The sequence below is a fragment of the Manis pentadactyla genome, chromosome 1 (assembly GCF_030020395.1).
Source record: "Manis pentadactyla isolate mManPen7 chromosome 1, mManPen7.hap1, whole genome shotgun sequence".
NCBI lineage: Eukaryota > Metazoa > Chordata > Mammalia > Pholidota > Manidae > Manis > Manis pentadactyla.
Genome location: NC_080019.1, coordinates 13374681 through 13393188, shown reverse-complemented (window position 1 = coordinate 13393188; position 18508 = coordinate 13374681).

Sequence of the window (18508 nt, the reverse complement as noted above, 5' to 3'; positions counted from 1 at the left end):
AGAAAGTAACAGGGTGTTGGGGCTGGAGAGGCCGATGCCCCACTGCACGTGGGAGCCTTCAGCCCAGAAGGGGGAGGCAGCCAGCCCAGGTGGCTTACTAGCTCATGGCACAGAAGGGGACCGCGTGAATACCTTTCTTTCCACATGACTCTGGATAGAAGGGTTCATTTCCTGAGAAAACTAAGGCTAGATGGTTTTTCATGATCATGCAGTGACTCGGAACTTGGAGGAGGGGTACTTCATGAAACCCTGAATCCATTTTTTAAATAAATGCACTTACTGAAGAATTGCATACGTACAGAAAAGTGTTCCAGTTACAAGGGCTCATCTTAGTGCAACCATGACCCGAATCAGAGATTAGGAGAACAACTCAGGCTCTGCTCAATTCAGGAAACTTTCCAGAAGTTATCCTCCTCCTCATTTCCCAAACCACGGATTAGCCTCACCGATTTTTCTATTTTCTGTAAATGGAATAGTATGTACATATATACTTTTCTATGTCTAATCCATGCTTTTAGATATGGCAGTAAGTCATTCATGTTCATTGTTTCATTTCGTGGTTTTGCTGTTCAGCATTCTGCTGTATAATTATAAAACACTGTGTTCATTCATCATCTGTTGATAGAAATCTGAGTTGTTTCCAGTTTGGGGCATCTGTAGATAATGCTGTTATGGACATTCTTTATGTCTTGGTGCACGTGGGTGTGCATTTCCAGCTGGGTCCATGCCTGGGGGTAGACTTGCCAGTTTGGGGGGTACGTGCATATGAGCTTCGGTGGATAATGCCAAGCACGTTTCTAAAATGTTTGCACCACGTTATCCTCCCACTAGCCACGCACGGGTTCCAGTTGCTTTAAATTCCCAGCAGCACTTGGCATTTCATTTTAGCCACTTTGGTTTGTATATATGGTTTTTAATTTGCATTTCTCTGATTTCTAAAGGTTTGCACCTTTTCAGGTGTTACCGATCTTTTGGATATCTTTTGTTAAGTCTGCTGCCTATTTTTTCTAGTGGATTCTCTGTCTTTTTTCCATTGATTTATAGGAATTCTCTACCTATTCTGAAGACAAGCTTCTTGTTGGTTATATGTACTCAGGCAGAAAGTGTAGCCTATTACTTTCAGAGACAGCTTCACGCCATCAATCCCAACTCCTCACTTCTTCTTCATCTGTCTCCCAGCTTTATTTTAGGCTCAATGTCACTTGCTCTGTATCCTCCACTCTCAGCCCAGGATCCCATGAACATCTGTTATTTTATCTCACTTCTATGAGGCCTGGATGCAGGTGCCCCGAGCAGAGCAGAGCATCCCCACGGTACTGTGGCTCGCAGCAGGCAGATTCATGGCCACCCAGTCCTTGTGCTCCTCTCTCAGGCTGTGCACTGGCCCTAACGCAGCCCACTGGTGACTCTGAGCTCAAAAAGGACCAGGTGGCAGGCAGGGAGGTGAGCTTGGGAAAGGGTGCTGCCACCTTCTCTGAGGCATGAGAGCAGCATAGGGGACTGTCTGTGTCAGTGGGAGGGCCTTTTTCAGAACCCAAGCAAAACTCAAGAAAGATCCACTTGAATAGAACATCTTTTCGTAAGTGAGAAGACCATTGGTTTGGCTGGAAGTCAGGAGGCCGGGATCTTTTCTCATCATGGCCTAGGGCGACTAACTGACTTCCATTTGCCTGGAATGGTCCCATTTTAGCTCTGAAAGCCCCTCATACCTCTCAGTGAGAGGGAGACTCTTCGCCCTATTGCCCCTCTAATCGCTATGTGTCTCGGGGCAAACTCTTCCTACTCTGAGCCACAAAGCCTTCATCTCTAAACTGAGTTGGGAATAAGATAGTGGATCTTCACTTTTCCTTCCATGTCTGACATTTTGTTGTTGTTCTGGGATCTTCTAATAACTTACAGTCAAGCGGCAGATGTAAAATTCCATGGTGGAGGTGGGTGTCTGCCCATCTCTGGGTTAACCTTTCCACAAAAATAATGGTTACCAAGCAGTAAGTGCCACAGTGTGCCAGGCATTGTGTTATACTTTCTGTGTTCAGTTTCCTTTAACCTTCATGATATCCCTGGGATATAAGTACTACTGTCATTACATATGTGGAAACAGAAGTTCAGAGAGTTTGAGCACTGGGCCAAATATAGCACAGCTAGTCAGCAAAAGACTACTATTCAGCCCCTGGTCTGCCTATTTGCAATGTCTCTGGGACTTAACCCCAGCATGTCACAGCAACTCACACCTAACTGATCTGTGCTTCCATGTCATCACTTGTGAAATTATGCTCTTTCTCTTCCTGTTGCACACCTGTCCTAGAACAAGGGGCTTTCATGTGTATCCACTTACCTGATAACTACCTGATAGGGCTGCCACATGATCAAGTAAGAGCCTTGAAAAATTAAAATCTTTCTCCAAACAAAAGAGATCATCGCTAATGCCTGGAAAAAGCCAAAGCATATCCATGAGGTTTGGACAACTAGGATGTGGCAGGTCTGAACAAATGCTTCCTCTCTGAAATAAGCTTTCCAATTTTGATGTTCCACATACCTAAAAAGACCAGAAACTCATCTAGAAGGAGAAAAAAAGATGTGAGAATAAGAGAGAAAGCAAGAGTCAGGGGACCCAACAAGCAATTTCCAAGAGCCTACTCCCATCAGCATGAGAATTCAGTGGAAATGTAAAGATTTGAACATTTTAACTATGTTCCCCAGGCTGTTTTCACATTTCAAATGGTATGAAATCTATTTCAGCTTATGTCTGGATATGGAGATTGGTTCTGGTTATTGGAAGGCTAGATAAGCCTTGGTCCAGATAGCAAGAGAAAGAAAACAGCAAAATACCAGAAACAACAAAAATTAAGGTAATAATAGGAGTAGAAGAGGTGGGTAAAAAGCCCAGCAGATAGTCTAAAGATGATCTGATTTGGGCCCATGCTTGAGCTGTGGACTCTAAGAGGATTTTTCAGTGTCAAGGGAAACAGAGAAATATGTACCCCAAGAACCTCCTCTTAGGTCCTGGTGAAAGCATAGACCTTTGTCCTGGAAAAATGTACAAATGTAAAATCACATACACAGAAGGCTCCATGGGAAAGGGGATTCCCAGACCCAAAGCCTAGGCCCAGGACCTCTAGCCAACACTGAATCCTCATTTACTTCTTTTTTAATATTTCTTTTTTTTCTTGTACTTTATTGAAGATAGTTGATATAAAATTTTATGTTAGTTTCAAGCATACAACCTAGTGGTTCACCAGTTACCCATATTATTAAATCCTCACCCTCACTAGTACAGTTACTATCTGTTAGAATCATTGGCTATATTCTCCATGCTGCACTATTATCCCTGTGACCAACTTATATTATGACTGAGAATTTTTGTGCCCCTTTATCTTCCTTTCCCTCCCCACCCACACACATTCCCCAACCCCTCTCCCATGGTAACCACCCGTCACTTCTCAGTGTCTATTGCTACTTTGTTAATTTTGTTTTGTTTTGTTTTAAGATTCCACAAATAAGAGAAATCATATGGTATTTGTCTTTCTCCACTTGGATTATTTCATTTAACATAATATTCTCTCAGTCCATCCACATTGTCACAAATGGCAGAAGTTCTTTCTGTAATATGACTGAATAATATTCCTTTGTGTATATGCACCACATCTTTATCCATTCATCTACTGATGAACACTTCATTTGTTTCTATATCTTGGCTATTGCAAATAGTGCAGTGATAAATATAGGGGTATATATATCTTTTGAATCAGGGATTTTTGTTTTCCTTGGGTAAATTCCTAAAAATTACTGGTTTGTATGGCACTTCTGTTTTTAGTTTTTTGACGAACCTCTTTACTACTTTCCATAGTGCACTATTTACATTCTCACCAACAGTGTAGGAGGGTTCCCTTTTCTTCACATTCTCGCCAACATTTGTTGTTCCTTGTCTTTTGGATGTTGGCCATTCTAACTGGTGTGAGGTGGTACCTCATTGTGATTTTGATTTGCATTTCCCTGATGATTAGCAGTGTGGAGCATGTGCCTGTTGGCCATCTGTATTTTTTCTTTGGAAAATGTCTGTTTAGGCCCTCCACCCATTTTTTAATCAGGTTATTTGTTTCTTTGGTGTTGAGTCATATGAGTTCTTTATGTATTTTGGATGTTAATGCCCTATTGGATGGATCATTTATGAATATATTCTTCCATACTGTAGGATGACTTTTTGTTCTGCTGATGGTGTCCATTGCTATAAAAAGGCTTTTTAGTTTGATGTAGTCCCACTTGTTCATTTTTATTTGTTTCCCCTGCCTGGGAAGATGTGTCCAGAAAAAAATTGCTCATGCTTATGTTCAGGAGATTTTCGCCAATGTTTTCTTCTAAGAAACATTATAATTTCATGTCTTACATTTAGGTCTTTAATCCATTTCAAGTTTCCTTTTGTGTATGGAGTTAGACAATAATCCAGTTTCATTCTCTTGTACACAGCTTCCAGTTTTCCCAACACCAGTTACTGAAGAGACTGTCTTTTCCCCCATTGTATTTTCATGACTTCTTCATCATTTATTAATTGATGCATGGGTTTATATCTGAGCTCTCTATTCTGTTCCACTGATCTATGGGTCTGTTCTTGTGCCAGTACCAAATTATTTTGATTATTATAGCTTTGCAGTAGACCTTGAAATCAGGGAGTGTAAAACCCCTGCTTTGTTCTTCTTTCTCAGGATTGGTTACCAAACCCTCATGTTTAAGAGAAAGCAACTTAAGACCCATAAAAGTATGGTCACTTCTCCAAAGTCAACAAGATCATGGAACAGTAGACTCCAAGGGCCTCCCAGATTTCCTGTCTCTAGACCAGACTATTCTTATGGAAAGAAGCTGGAAGAAATTCCTGTTTTCCAGACCAGAGTCTACATCCATTTTGCTTCCTGTAGACATCCTGTAACTGTTCTCAGCCCTGCTTTCCATATTGGAAGGTCTATTGATACCAATGATCTACCCACCAACCTGGGTATGTATTTCTGGTGTGATTCTTCACCATGAAGATACATTAGGATTCAGGGGAAGCTGTACTCCATTTCCTGAAGTTAACAGGCATTCCCCAAGGCCTTGGATAGAGACAGAAAAAGTAGGAACAAACAGTCAAAACGAATTCCAGAAACGGCCCTGCCAATGATTTCAGACCCACTTTTCTATTTGTCCCAGTTCCCATGGGTGCTCCCCATACTCCTGGAGCCCATGGGTGGGCAGCTGGCCCTTTGACCAGAGGATCTCCAAGAGCCTCCTCCCCTTCAACTTCTTGAGGCCAAGGCAGGAGGGAAGAGATGTATGCAAAAAGCTGTGCCAGCACTCCCAGGGGGCAGCAGGTGTCGTCATGAGAATGTGAACGTCCATAGCAGGGCTCAGGGTGCGTGAGTCCCAGAGGGAAATTCCCCATCTTCCTTCCAGGTTCCCTGGCTTAGCAGGAGCTTCTAACAGCCCCTCAACAGCCAGCTGATGTCCATAAAGGAATAAGCACAGACATAGCAAGGTCTCTAGGTGACTCTTTATTTTATTATTACTCTTAATCTTGATCATAATCACTGGAAGGTTTCACCTCCTTTCCACCATCCCTGCCCAGCCCCTGCAGCACTTCTCTCCAGATTGCCTGACTCTTGTTCTCTCCTCCTCTCACTTCCTTTCTCTCTTTGACTCCCCCTTTCACATGGCTGTTCCATTAATTTACTTCCAGAAAACAAAATCTACATAGGGAGCCTTTGCAGGCTAGTTCCCTAGAGTCCCACAACTACTCCTTAGAGCAACACGTCAAGAGAAAGTCATTAGGAAGGAGGGAGCGCTCCCCACCTCCTTTTGGCATATGCCTGTGTTCTTTTCTCTGCTGCAGAGGCCAAGAGGCCCAGGAGAGGGAAGGAGAGGCTCTTGCCTGGGGATGATATGTGTCTGGGGAAGCAGAAACTCCAAGATCTGGATTCCAGATTCCAGAGAAAACAGCTGTGGTTACTGGGATACTTGCGTATCCAAGATGGACTCCTTCTCTTAATCCAAGATTATATGTTCAATTGCCTGTTGTTGGAATAAATCCTTGGTTAGTTGGTTGGTTGGTTAATTGGCTGGATGGTTAGTTGGTTGGTTGATGGGTTGATTGGTTTTAGGCCAAAAATTATCTGTGAACCTATAAGGTCACAGAGAGGCCACCACATCTCTTGCCTCAAAAGCCTCAGCATTTCCATCCTTTGGATTCTGCACATAATTTGGCACAAAGGAAAGAAAACATTTCGAAACATTGCATCTTACTCACTGTACCAAGAACTTCACTGTGACATCTGGTGGTTCTCCACTGCTCTGCCTGGGGTGCAGGAGCCTGAGTGACAGCTCTTGGGGGACAGCCCTCTGCCTCCTTCAGTTCATCAGGCCCCACACCCTACCCTCACCTTCATTTCCTTTGCACCATTTTACAGGGGATGAGCTCCTGTATTTTCTTTTTTCTTTTTTAAATTCAAAATTATCCTTTACTTAACAAACACTTATGTGAGGCTTACTATGTACCAGACAGTATCCTAGCATTTTGTAAAGTAGAACTGATTTAATTCTCATGCTAACCAATACGGAAACTGATTTTTACATTTTATAGATGGGGAGACTGAGGCGGAAACAGTTTAAGTAGTTTATCTGAGGCCACACAGCCATGAATGGCAGAGCCAGGATTCTCGCTCAGGAGCTGCTGTCTGCTAGTCCATGCCTTCGTTTGTGCTGCATACGATCTTCCCTCTTTTTGTGGACAGAGCCCTCCCCATCCTAAGACACCGGTGTCTCCTCACTGCTGCCTGCCTCCCTTCTACCCATCCCCAATCCACCCCAAATTTGCTGCCATAATTCTCTCTCTCAAGGTCCATTCCTCCTGCTAGTTTTGTCTAGATTTCCTGGCTCTGAAATGAACAGCATAAGCCATCAGCTTGCACAGGACCCAACCTAATCTTGTCATTGCCCTCCAGTTGTTAATTGTAGCAAAGCTCACCCCCCTGCCATGTGGCAAGCTGCAACAGTTACACCCAGATGTGCTCACGGGCAAGCCTTTAGCCCTGCAGGGATGCTGTTGTTTGCATCTAGGGTTTAGCTTCAAGGCCTTGTAAAAAGCCCACCCCTCAAACCCAGCCACCAGCAGAGCCTGCCCCTGTGAATCTGTGTAAACCCAACATGCACCCCCTTCTGAGCTCACTCAGTGTGCGTTCTTCCCGCACCCTACAGCCCACACTCCAACTCTCCCTGCCCCAGTCCTCCCCCATCTCTGCTGCCGACAGCTCCTCAGATTTGGCAGCTAGAGACAAGATATCAGCATCTGACCTTGGTCTCTCTCCTTCCACAGGAGGCTTAGAGGGCTTAGCCAGGCCCTGCTGGGGTCTGACTCTGGCCACCCATATTTGGGTCCTTCTTACTCTCTCTCAGGTCCAAGAGCTTGAGTGGCGTCCCTGTCGCCTATACTCACCTTGGGCTGGGCCTCTCCAACTTAAGCCTAATTAAAAAAACACCACGTCTCCTAGCTTTCTCTAGGAATAAGCTATTGTCTGCTTCTCTTCCAAAATCCGCATCTCATTTGTGACTCGTACTTTCGCCCTTTGGGTCCTCTCAGTTTTCCAGAGCTTATTAAAACAGCCACGTCTGCCTTATTTATGAAAGATTAGGTTATGATATATACAATTCCCTTCTTTTCATGTCCTGAGCAATTTATTTTTCTTCTTCTTCAGTGTGTCACATGCCTTCTGTCCTTCCCCAGCAGCTGCTCATTTTCCCCAGCTGGGATTTGAGTTTGATACGGATTTGCCACCAGTCAACCTCTGTTACACAAGTTTGGTGGGACGGGAGGAAAAGGAGTCCACGTGTCTGACTTGGAAACTGGGTACATTATTGAATTGTGTGCCCTCACAGAGGAAAATAAATGCAAACCATGGGCACCAGAGCAGTAATTGTGGTAAGGGAACAACTCTGAGGTAGTTTAAGCTGCAATGTGCTGGTTTTTGCATCCTCCTCCACAATGCCCATCTTAGAGAATGGCCCCTCCTGATTAATCAATGCCATTGAATGAATGAGGGAAGGAAGGGATGATAGCAAGCTTTATGGGATGTTGAGAATAAGTCTTTAGCACTTCCTTAGGTGATTATGGAATCAGCCAAGAAAAGTCTAGCCTGAGTTAGAGTGGAATCTCTGTTTTCAAGTTGTGAATCTTAGCCATCACAATTATAATCATTAGCTTCTATATATATTCAGTGCCCCAAACCACTTTCACTAGTACTTAAGTACTAGTTAACACTAGTATGATCCTGCCAAGACTAAACAGTGATGGTGGCCTAGAGGAATATGGCTCTGGGGGACTCAGATGCCCATTCCCTTGTACCACGTAGCCCCAAAGAGAGGCACACCCATGTTGTTCTGTTCTGTACCTTCACAGTGACGCAAAGAGCCCACCACCAAAAGGCAGGCATGGTCAGGACTTCAGGACACTGGAATGCCAGGTCAGCCTTGGCCTTGACCACATGCTTTCAGGAGCAGGGAGAAGCCCCCATGCAGCCCACATCCTCCAGCTTTTTTAGGAAGGCATCAAGTGCCCTTGCAGGAGAAAGTCACCCTCAGCCACTCCTAAAGCCAGGGTTATAAAGTAAGCTCTTCCAAACATGTAGGAGATGCTACCTTAGAGTCATCTTAAGTGACAGGGTGGAGCTCACATTCTTTTTTGATCCCTGATAAGAGAAAGAGAGAAGAGCAGTCATAGTGGCAGCTAAGAACATGGGCTCTAGAGCTGGGATGCCTAGGTTCGTATCCTTGATGCCCCACTTCCTAACTGTGTGAATTCAGGCAAATGACTTAGCCTTCTGGGCCTCAATGTCTTCATCTGTAAGATGGGGTTGACAATAACACCTTGCTCATCAGGTTTGTTGTGAGGATTAAATGGCATAATACACGTAAATACCTGTCACAGAACTTGGCACACTGCAAGTATTCCACAAGTGGTACTGTTGTTAATCTAATGTTTATTATTATTTCAGAAGAGATGTGTTCTCACCCAAAGAGAAGGGAATTTCGAAATGGTACCTTGAACATTGATAGGTATCTTGAACACAATTTACCCATTTCAAAATCTTACATTGAGAGATTGTCTCAGCTAGTTACTGCTGCATAACAAACCACTCCAGAACTCAGTACAACAGTCCTTTTTGCCTCAGACATGTGTGGGTTGGCTGATGTAAACTGGGCTTCTCTGCTTTAAGCTGTGGATCTGGCAGAACTTGACACCTTTCTGTGGTTTAGACTCAGATCTGCTCTGTTTGTGTGTATTCTAGAATTCCAGCTGAACCAGCATAACCATGTGGAGGAGGCTCTCCTGGTGGTGAGAGTAATAGAAACACACCATCTTCTTAAAGACTAGGTTCAGACCTGGCACACTGGCACTTCTACCAACATTCTTCCTACCAAAGCAGACCATGAGGCTAGCCCAATGTCAAAAGCTGGGAAAATGATTATGCATCTAGTGGGCGTGGACAGGCTTCAAAGTGACATGGCCAAGAGTGTGGATACAGGCATGGGTGAAAAAGCAGGACCCGTAATTCAGTCATCTGCAAATGAGCCTGCTATGCCATCCCCTCTGTGCTCGCCCCATATTTGTTCTCTGTCAGTCGACCTCAAATGTTTTCCATCCTCCCCAGGCATGCCAGTCACCTGTAGACTCAGCTGATTTGCAGACCCTCTGGGATGGAGACTAGTTTTATTCTTTAAAATCTGGGCACCTCTAAGGATCAAAGCCACACTGTGGCACGTGACAAAAGTCCAGGCCCTGGGGGCCCTGCCTCCGGTACAGTGTTCCCTGGTAAGCCAACTGCCCACCCAAAGGAGGCCAAGGCTTGAGGGCACTATTCCTCTTTCTAGATTGCTCGGCAGCCCCTCCCTACCCAGGCAACTCACGTCAGTATTTCTGGCCCAGTCGGCGCATCCTGCTCTGCCAGGTGCTTCTTCTCCAGCCTCCCACAGCACCAGGAAGAGGTCTTTATCACAACATTTTTCAACCTGTGTTGAAATGTTGATTTTCCTGTCTGTCTGCTTGAAGAGACACTGAGCTTCTTAAAGGAGGAGAACCTGTCTTACTGTCGAAGCCCCTGAGTAAATGGTAGAATGAGTGAAAGCGCTGTCGTGGGTCTGAGGCAGGCTTCCGCTCTTGTTGACACTGAGGAACTCAATGGGCTTTGGGTATAGGGATCAGAGGCAGTGTGGGGGGCATCTCTGCCAGGACATGCCAGGGCTCAACCAGCCCCCAATGCAGGCAGGCCATGAGACCAGTCTTACAGAAGGGAGCATTCATTCCCTCCACCCTCCATACCCCCTTGTCTTCTGCTGGCACACACAGACAGGTGCCGTTTGCTTCTGGACACGTGCTGTCCCACTGACCTTTCCCTACGCCTGTTCCTGAGTCTATCATAGCTGCATTAAGTCATCTTACTGTGTTCAGCTCGACTCGATTGACTAATGCTTTCACAGGCAATTGCTTTTACTTAAAATTTGAAGAATCCACTTTGGTAACAATTTTTATTCCAGCTGTGCATTTTCAAAGCTATTAACTGTACTTTGTCCTCAAAATGGGGCTGAGCCCTTCCTTGGGGTCAAATGTTTCATGGGGTAAGTCCAGCTCTGGGAAGGCAACAGGTCCCTCCTGCTCCTGTCTGACCTTGTAGTGAAGCGAGCACACACTCCCAGCTCATCATATATTAGCATACTTTTTAGACATAAAAAAATCATATTTGGGGGCACCTACTCAATGTTTTCTTATGCCATAAGGAGAGTCTAACACTGTGGAGGCCACTGACCTAAGTGGCTGAGTCTCCTCCCACATCCGCCCATGCACCACTCCAATCTACTGTCCATCCCAGATCCCAACACCTGTGTCCAAACTCTCAGCTCTTTCTACTGTCCTCAGGACAAATACCTGTTCTCACTCTTTGTCTGTGCTCACCTCCCTCCAGTGCCTTTAAGTCAGGGCCTTTGGCAGAGCTGTTTCCTTTTCCTGGGACACTCCCTCCCTTCCTCTCTGTTGGTCCACCTGCCACCTGGTGTTCTTGCTGTAGACCAACACAGCAGAGCACAACGGTGTGTGTTCATGGTGCAGTGAGGGTCCAGGCTCCAGGGAATGATGAGAGAGCCCTAGGCTGGGATCCCAGCTTACACTCATGCTTGACAATGGTTCTCAGAACAACCCTGTTGTAAACACCCCAAGGACAGAGACATATAGGTTTTATCCATCAGTGTGCCTGCAAAGCCCAGCATAGTGCCTGGCATAGCCAATAAATATTCAATCAATACTTTTTGAATAAATCAACCACTCCGTGGAGAAGTTGGGCACAGAGGAGCTTTCTCCGTTACCCATATGCTGTGTCAAAACATCCTTCCTTCTGTGATGGGCCTGAGCCCCCAGCTATGGTGCATTTCCTTAACTTTGTTTCATTTCAGGACATGTGTGGCCTTCCCTGAACCCTTTAACACCTCGTGCTCTGCAGGGCCAGCTCTCAGGGAGAAGGGATTAGGACTGTCCATCTGTTCCCTCCCCGCAGACCCTGGAGCTCCTTATACAAATCAAGCCACCTTCTCCTTTGATAGTCAGGGAATTGATCTGATTGCCAATGGTTCTAGGATTCCAGAGTACAGGAGACTTAGTAGCCTTTGAAAAACCAGTAAAGCCATTCAAGTAACCCCCAGCTGACCAAAGAAGATCAGTTTTCCTTGGAAGAAACTCTACTTTTGATACTTTTGGAGGTGATCTCAGCCCCAGGGGCTTGGGGTTGCAAAGAAGACCCTATTGGAAACTGCTGTGAGACCTGCGTGATCTGCCAGCCATGTGTAGATAGCATCCTGTGGGGTGTTGTTCAGCTTAACCAGGCATCGGGGGCACTATCCTTTGCTGGAAGTGACACAAGGCCTTCCTAGGTATGAGACTCCCTAGAGGATCTCTATTTTGAGAGTAATTGAAAGGTATAGAGAAAGAGAAGAACAAACAGCAGCCACCAGGAAAACAAGTACTCTTTCCCCATCATGGAGTAAGTGCAGTGGCGTAACAGGCACAGAGCACACAGACTGCAGACCCAGGAGCAGTACAATCTGTGGACCCACTAAGCGTGGAAAGTGAAGACCATGTGGGAGGCCAGGGCACTTGCTGCAGGGAGAAGAGATGGCAGTTCTGAGGGGGTTTTCCAGCAGCCTCCAAGGTTGGGGTCAGGGAAGGTGTGGTGGGGATGTGTCCAGAATGAATCTAGAGACGGGAGGGCTAGAAATCAGTGAATGCATGGAATTCTAGAAAAACTGGAAAGGTGAATGGCCTGGCTAGAGAAACCAGCCTCTCAAAAGGTCTTATGTGCCACCCCAGGAATTGAATAAAGGAAACACCACTGGCTGTGGGTAAAAATGAATGGATTTCTAAGCTTGGGGCTGGTCAGGAATTGGTTTCTCTAGACGGACTATGTGTGTGATGCTTGCTCTTCCTGTTATGAAGTGTTTTCTGTTCATTTGACTTCTAAATACAGTGATTTGTAAGGTTTCTTTCCCAGCAGTTCAGATATCCACAGGAGTGCTTGGAAAGGGTGGGCGGGAGGGAGATGCGCCAAATGGCAAAACTTCTTAAAACTAATTACCTGGGAAATTCTGTGGGAAAAATGCATTATGATACAGGTATTTCATATAGTTTATAAGGCAAGGCAAGCCCTGCATTTATGAGCCATAAATGAAAATACTGAATATGCAATCTCTATTAGCCTTGTGGCTGCACAGTCTGAATCACTTGTTGAACAAGCCCTCCATGCGTAAGTGCCACATCCATGGTGATCAACGCACCAGCCCCACCTCTGCTCAACCCTGAACCACCAGCCTCTTTTCTGTGTGCATTTTGGTGTGGGCCGCGATGTTCCCTTTGGTCCAGGCCTGAGTGGGTCATCTGCTCCTCACCTGCTATGCTCCAGTCTGGCATCTGGCCACGTTATGATAGGGCTTTAAGCTCCATTCATCTCCAAAGTCCTCTAACACTGACCCTCTAATTCTCTCTTCCCTCTCCATAAAGAGGTGAATACAGACCAAATTAAAGTGATGACATAAAATTTTTAAATAACTATACAAATATGCATTAACCATACACTAAAGAAGGTGAATATATATTAAAATGAACCTCCAGCACCTCCTCTTGCTTCTTCACTCCAGCTGATGCCCTTGCTCCTTATCTCACTGAGAATGTTGAACTAGAAAGGAGAGAGGCCTTCCCCAAGCTCCGCCATCGCATGTACACACGTCCGGGCATCCGATTGCTCAGCCTTCTCCCTGTGCTCTATACATGGACTGTCGCACCGCAAACTCAGCCCAGTGTGCCCACTGGTGTTCCAAACCCCATCCCTTCTCACCGACTTGAGGACATTGCTCCAGCATTCTCCCTCTTTCTCTCCCCCAGCACCAAATGTTTTCTTCTCTGTTGCATTGTTCTGTAGATATGTATGTCAGACACACCTAGGGTGAGGCCTGGTGACGCCCTTTGTTGTGTAATCCCCACTCCTTGAGTGCAGGCAGGATCTGTGACTTGATTTGAGAACAGAATATGACAAAGTGATGGATGTAACTCCCTGGAATGTATCAGTCACCTGGTCAAGGTGAAAGGATCTTGCAGGTGTCACTAAGTTCTCTATTCCTGCTGACCTTGAGCCTGTCAGAAAGGAGGCTATCCTGAGTGGGCCTGGCCTAATCAAAAGGAAGTTCTTTATAAAGGGCTTTAAAAAAGGTCTTCACTGAGCTCAGAGGTTTCCCTGCCGGCCTTGATGTGAACTGCGAGAAGGCCCCACCATCGCAAAGGGCCGCTGATGGGAACTGAGAGTGGCCCAGCTGACAGCAGGAAAACAGTCCTACAAGTGCAAGAAACTGAATTCGGCCAACGCCACGTGAGCTTGGATGGAGACCACAAGCTCCTGAAAGGAAGGAGCCGATGACACCTTGATGGCACCCAGGTCTGCTGTGCCCTCTCTGCTGGCCCACAGAAACTGTGAGATAGTACGTGCCTGTTGCGTGAAGCTCAAAGCTTGTGGTAATTTGTAACACAGCAATAAGAGACTGATACAACAGATAAGCATGCTGTCGTTTCTTCCATTAAGAAAACCCTCCCCTGACCTCACTTACACTCCAGGTACCACCCCTTTTCCCTTTTTCATTGATAGCAAAAGCCCTTAAAAGAATAGGCTGCCTTGTGTCTCAAATTTCCTCCAATTCTCTCTCAAACCCACTTCAATCAGGCTTTCACTCCCACAACTTCTCAGAAACTGTTCTTATCCGAGTCACCAACGACCTCTCTATTGCCAAATTCAGTGGTAAATTCTCTGTTCTCAATTACTTGGCCCATCCGCCACATTTGGCATAGCGGCATCACGCTCTCCCTGTGTAAATTATTTTTTTCCTGGTGTCTATAACACCACAACAGCCTGGTTTTCCTCCTATCTTTGTGCTGCTCTTTCTCAGTCTCCTTTCCCTGATACCCTTTTCCCCATCCTAGAAGCACTGAAATGACCCCATTCTCAGTCACTCCCCAACACTCACTAGACTGGTCTCCATAAGGCGATGACTCCCCACTGTCTACCCGAGCCTACACCTTTCACTTGAACTCCTGACTCACATCTCAGACTGCTCACTTATCACCCCACCTGGATGTCTACAATGCATCTCAGTCAGCATGTCCAAAATGGAGTTCTAGATACTCACTCATCAAGCCTCTCCTCCACACCAATTCATGGCAACCCCAAACTTTCAGTTGTTTGGTCTAAAGAGCCTGGAGTCAAGCTTCCACACTCTCTAGAGATGGTGGTGTAGGAAGATCCTGAATCATCTCCTCCCACAGACACACCAAATTATGGCTACCTATGGATCATTTCCTTTTGAAAAAGATATGAGAACTAGATGAACTTCTCTCCACAGCCAAGGACTTAAAAAAACATCAAAATGGATAGGTGAGGCAGATACCAGGTCAGGCAAGAACCCCGCGCCCAGTGAAGCAACACACAGAAGAGAAGGATCTCACCAGTCAGGCACTTCTCTGGGGGAAGCAAGGGATTGGGACCCCACATCAGGCAACCCAACCCCTGGGATCTGCACTGGAGAGATGAGTCCCCAAAACATTTGGCTTAGAAAACCAATGGAGCTGATATGCAAGGGACCCAAAAGGCTATAGGGAACTGAATTCCCCTTATAAAGAGCTTGCATGCCGTCTCACATGTCCTCAGACCCAGCAAAGAACAGCAGTTTGAAAAGTGACAAGACCAAATTTAAAGAAATTCATCTGCTAATCTAAAAGCATCTGCTAGAGGGGCAAGGGAGAGTTGAAACTCTCTCTCCCTGGAGACAGAGAGACTGATGGGTACAAATTTTACACTCTCCCCCTACCCTCGTAGCACAGGTAGGTGAGCTTGGTCATGGCCCCATCCCACTGCCTTGCTAAGACAGGCAGGGGTGAACGTGTATAACACTGTCCCACTAGGCTGCAGAAGAAGGGAGTGCAGGTGGACGCTGGAGGCAGGCAAGTACAATGGCCACAGAGTTCTGCTGCTCCCGGTCAGTGTGTGAAGAGAAGGCACTCTCCTACTGCAATCTCTGAAGCCCATGGGCATATGCACTCAAGACATTTTCTTGCTGCCTTTCTGAAGCTGGTGAGCATGTCCCCACAAACACTCTCCTGCACACAGGGGATGCACCTTGATCACCTGGCCCTGGTAACCAAGAGGGCTGGCATTCCTGAGCTATGTACAGAGAAGTAAAAATCAGGAAGACAGTTCTTGGCAGGCCACCCCCCTACCCACCCACCCCAGTGTACTGCATAGACAGCAGACTGAGATACAACCCCAGTCTTCCTATGAAAAAGGTTTCTTTACTGAACCTGAAGTGTCAGCCTGGGGGACACAATTTAGGTTTCCCTCATATACAGAGGCTAAGGAGGAACTCCCAGGGAACACAGGGGTAGATACCATCCTTGTACACCCTGCTGGTCTCACTACAGCTCAATGAGAGCTCCCCAAAAGGAGCTTATACATTCGTCTGGAGCCCTACTTTTTGCAACTGTTACCCAGGGGACTCCTCCAAATCTCCTGGTCTGGAGGCCAGCAAGGATAATGATTGTGGATCCACAGGACTATATATAATTGCATACTTTAAAAGTTGCTGCCCAAGGACCTGGCTTCCAAACAGCCTGAAAACTAGGTGCTAAGTGAGATTTTTCCTATTAGAACACTGACAGGTCTTGGCATGCCCTCAACAACAGGGACATATCAAGAATAAATCAGGCAGTTTAGACAACCACAAAGGTTCAAGAGACGGGGAAAAATTTAACAAGAATTTTCATCATCTACACAAGACCTCTCAGTCAAGACTGAGAGAGATAGTTATTGCTATGTACAGGGGAATTCCCATAAGGCCATCAGCATTTATAAGAAATGCTGAAGGGACTTTCTTAAGCTGAAAAGACCTGGCATTAATTATAACAAAAAACATATGAAAGTAAAAATCTCACAGGAAAAGGTAGTAAAGATAGTAGATTAATCACTTATAAAGCTACTATGAAGGTTAAAAGACAAAAGTACTAAAATTAACTGAAACCACAATAATTAGTTAAGAGGTTCATAAAACAAAAAGAAAAAGGTGACATCAAAAACATAAAATGTGGGAGGGGAATAAAATGTATAGTTTTGGAATGTGTTCAAATTTAAGTTTATATCAACTTAAAATGACTTGTACATACACAGGATGATAATGTGTGAACTTTATGGTAAATACAAAGCGAAAACTTACAGTAAATACATTTACTGTAGTTAAAAAGGGAATGAGAAAGGAATCTAAAAATAACACTAAAGTGTTCCAACCACAGGGAAGAGAGAAAGAGAAGAAGGGAAGAGAGGAACTACAAAACAGCAAAAAGCAATTAACAAAATGACAATAATTACTTTAAATGTAAATGAACTAAATGCTCCAATCAGAAGACACATACTTGCTGAATAAATAAAAAGAGACAGAAAAATTTTTATATCGCCTACAAGAGACTCACTTCAGAAGTAAGGACTAAAAGTGAAAAGATAGAGAAAAACATTTTATGTAAATGGAACACAAAGAAAGCTGATGTAGCTATACTTATATCAGATAAAATAGACATTAAAACAAAGACTAATGAAAGACAGGGAGGGGCACTAAATAATGATAATGAGGTCAAACCAGCAAGAGGATTTATAAATATATACATACCCAACATTAAACTAAATTAAATATATCAAGAAAATTATGTTAAGCATTAAAATATATTAAGCAAATATTAACAGATCAAAAGAGGAAATTGACAGTAATACAATAATAGTAGGGAACTTTAACACCCCACTTACATAAATGGATAGACTGTCCAGACAGAAAATCATTTAGGAAACATCAGCCTTAAATGACATATTAGAATAGATGGACACAATAGCTACAGAACATTCTATCCAAAAGCAGCAGGAAACACATTCTTCTCTAGAGCATATGGCACATTCTCCAGGATAGGTCACATACAAGGTCACAAAACAAGTCTCCAGAAATTCAATAAGATTGAAATCATACCAAGCCTCTTTTCCAACTACAGTGATATGAAACTAGAAATCATTTCAAGAAGAAAACTGGAAAAACCACAAAAATGTGGAGATTAATTGACATGCTACTTAACAACTACTGGGTCACTGAAGAAGTCAAAAGAGAAATAAAAAAGTTCATGAGATGAATGAAAACAGAAATACAACATATAAAAATCTATGGGTGCACTAAAGCACTTCTAAGAGAAAATCGTAACAATGAAGGTCTAAATCAAGAAATGAGAAATCACAGATAAACAGTTTAACTTTATACCTAAAGGAACTAGAAAAAAAAGGACAAATAAGGCAGAAGGAAAGAATAATAAAGATCAGAGTGGAAATAAGTGAAATAGAGACTAAAAGATAATAGAAAAGATCAATAAACTAAAAGCTGGTCCTTGGAAAAGATAAACAAAATACCTTTAGATAGACTTACCAAGAAAAAAAGAGAGTTGAAATAAAAGCAAAAAATGAAAGATGAAAAATTACAACTGATACCATGGAAATACAAAGGATCATAAGAGACTACTAAGAACTGTATGCCAACAATTTGGACAACCTAGAAGAAATGGATAAATTCTTAGAAACTTAGAATTTCCAAGACTGAATCATGAAGAAATAGTCTGAATAGGCTGATTACTAGTAAGGAGATTGAATCAGTAATTCAAAACCTCCCAAAAGACAAAATCCAGGACCAGATGGCTTCACTGGTGAATTTTACCAAACATTCAAAGAAGATTAATTAATACCTGTCCTTCTCAAACTCTTCCTAAAACTTGAAGAATGAATGTTTCCAATTTCATTTTACAATGCCAGTATTACCTTTATATCAAAGCCAAACATGAACATCAAAAAAAGAAAAGAAAATTACAGGCCAATACCTATGATAAACAGAT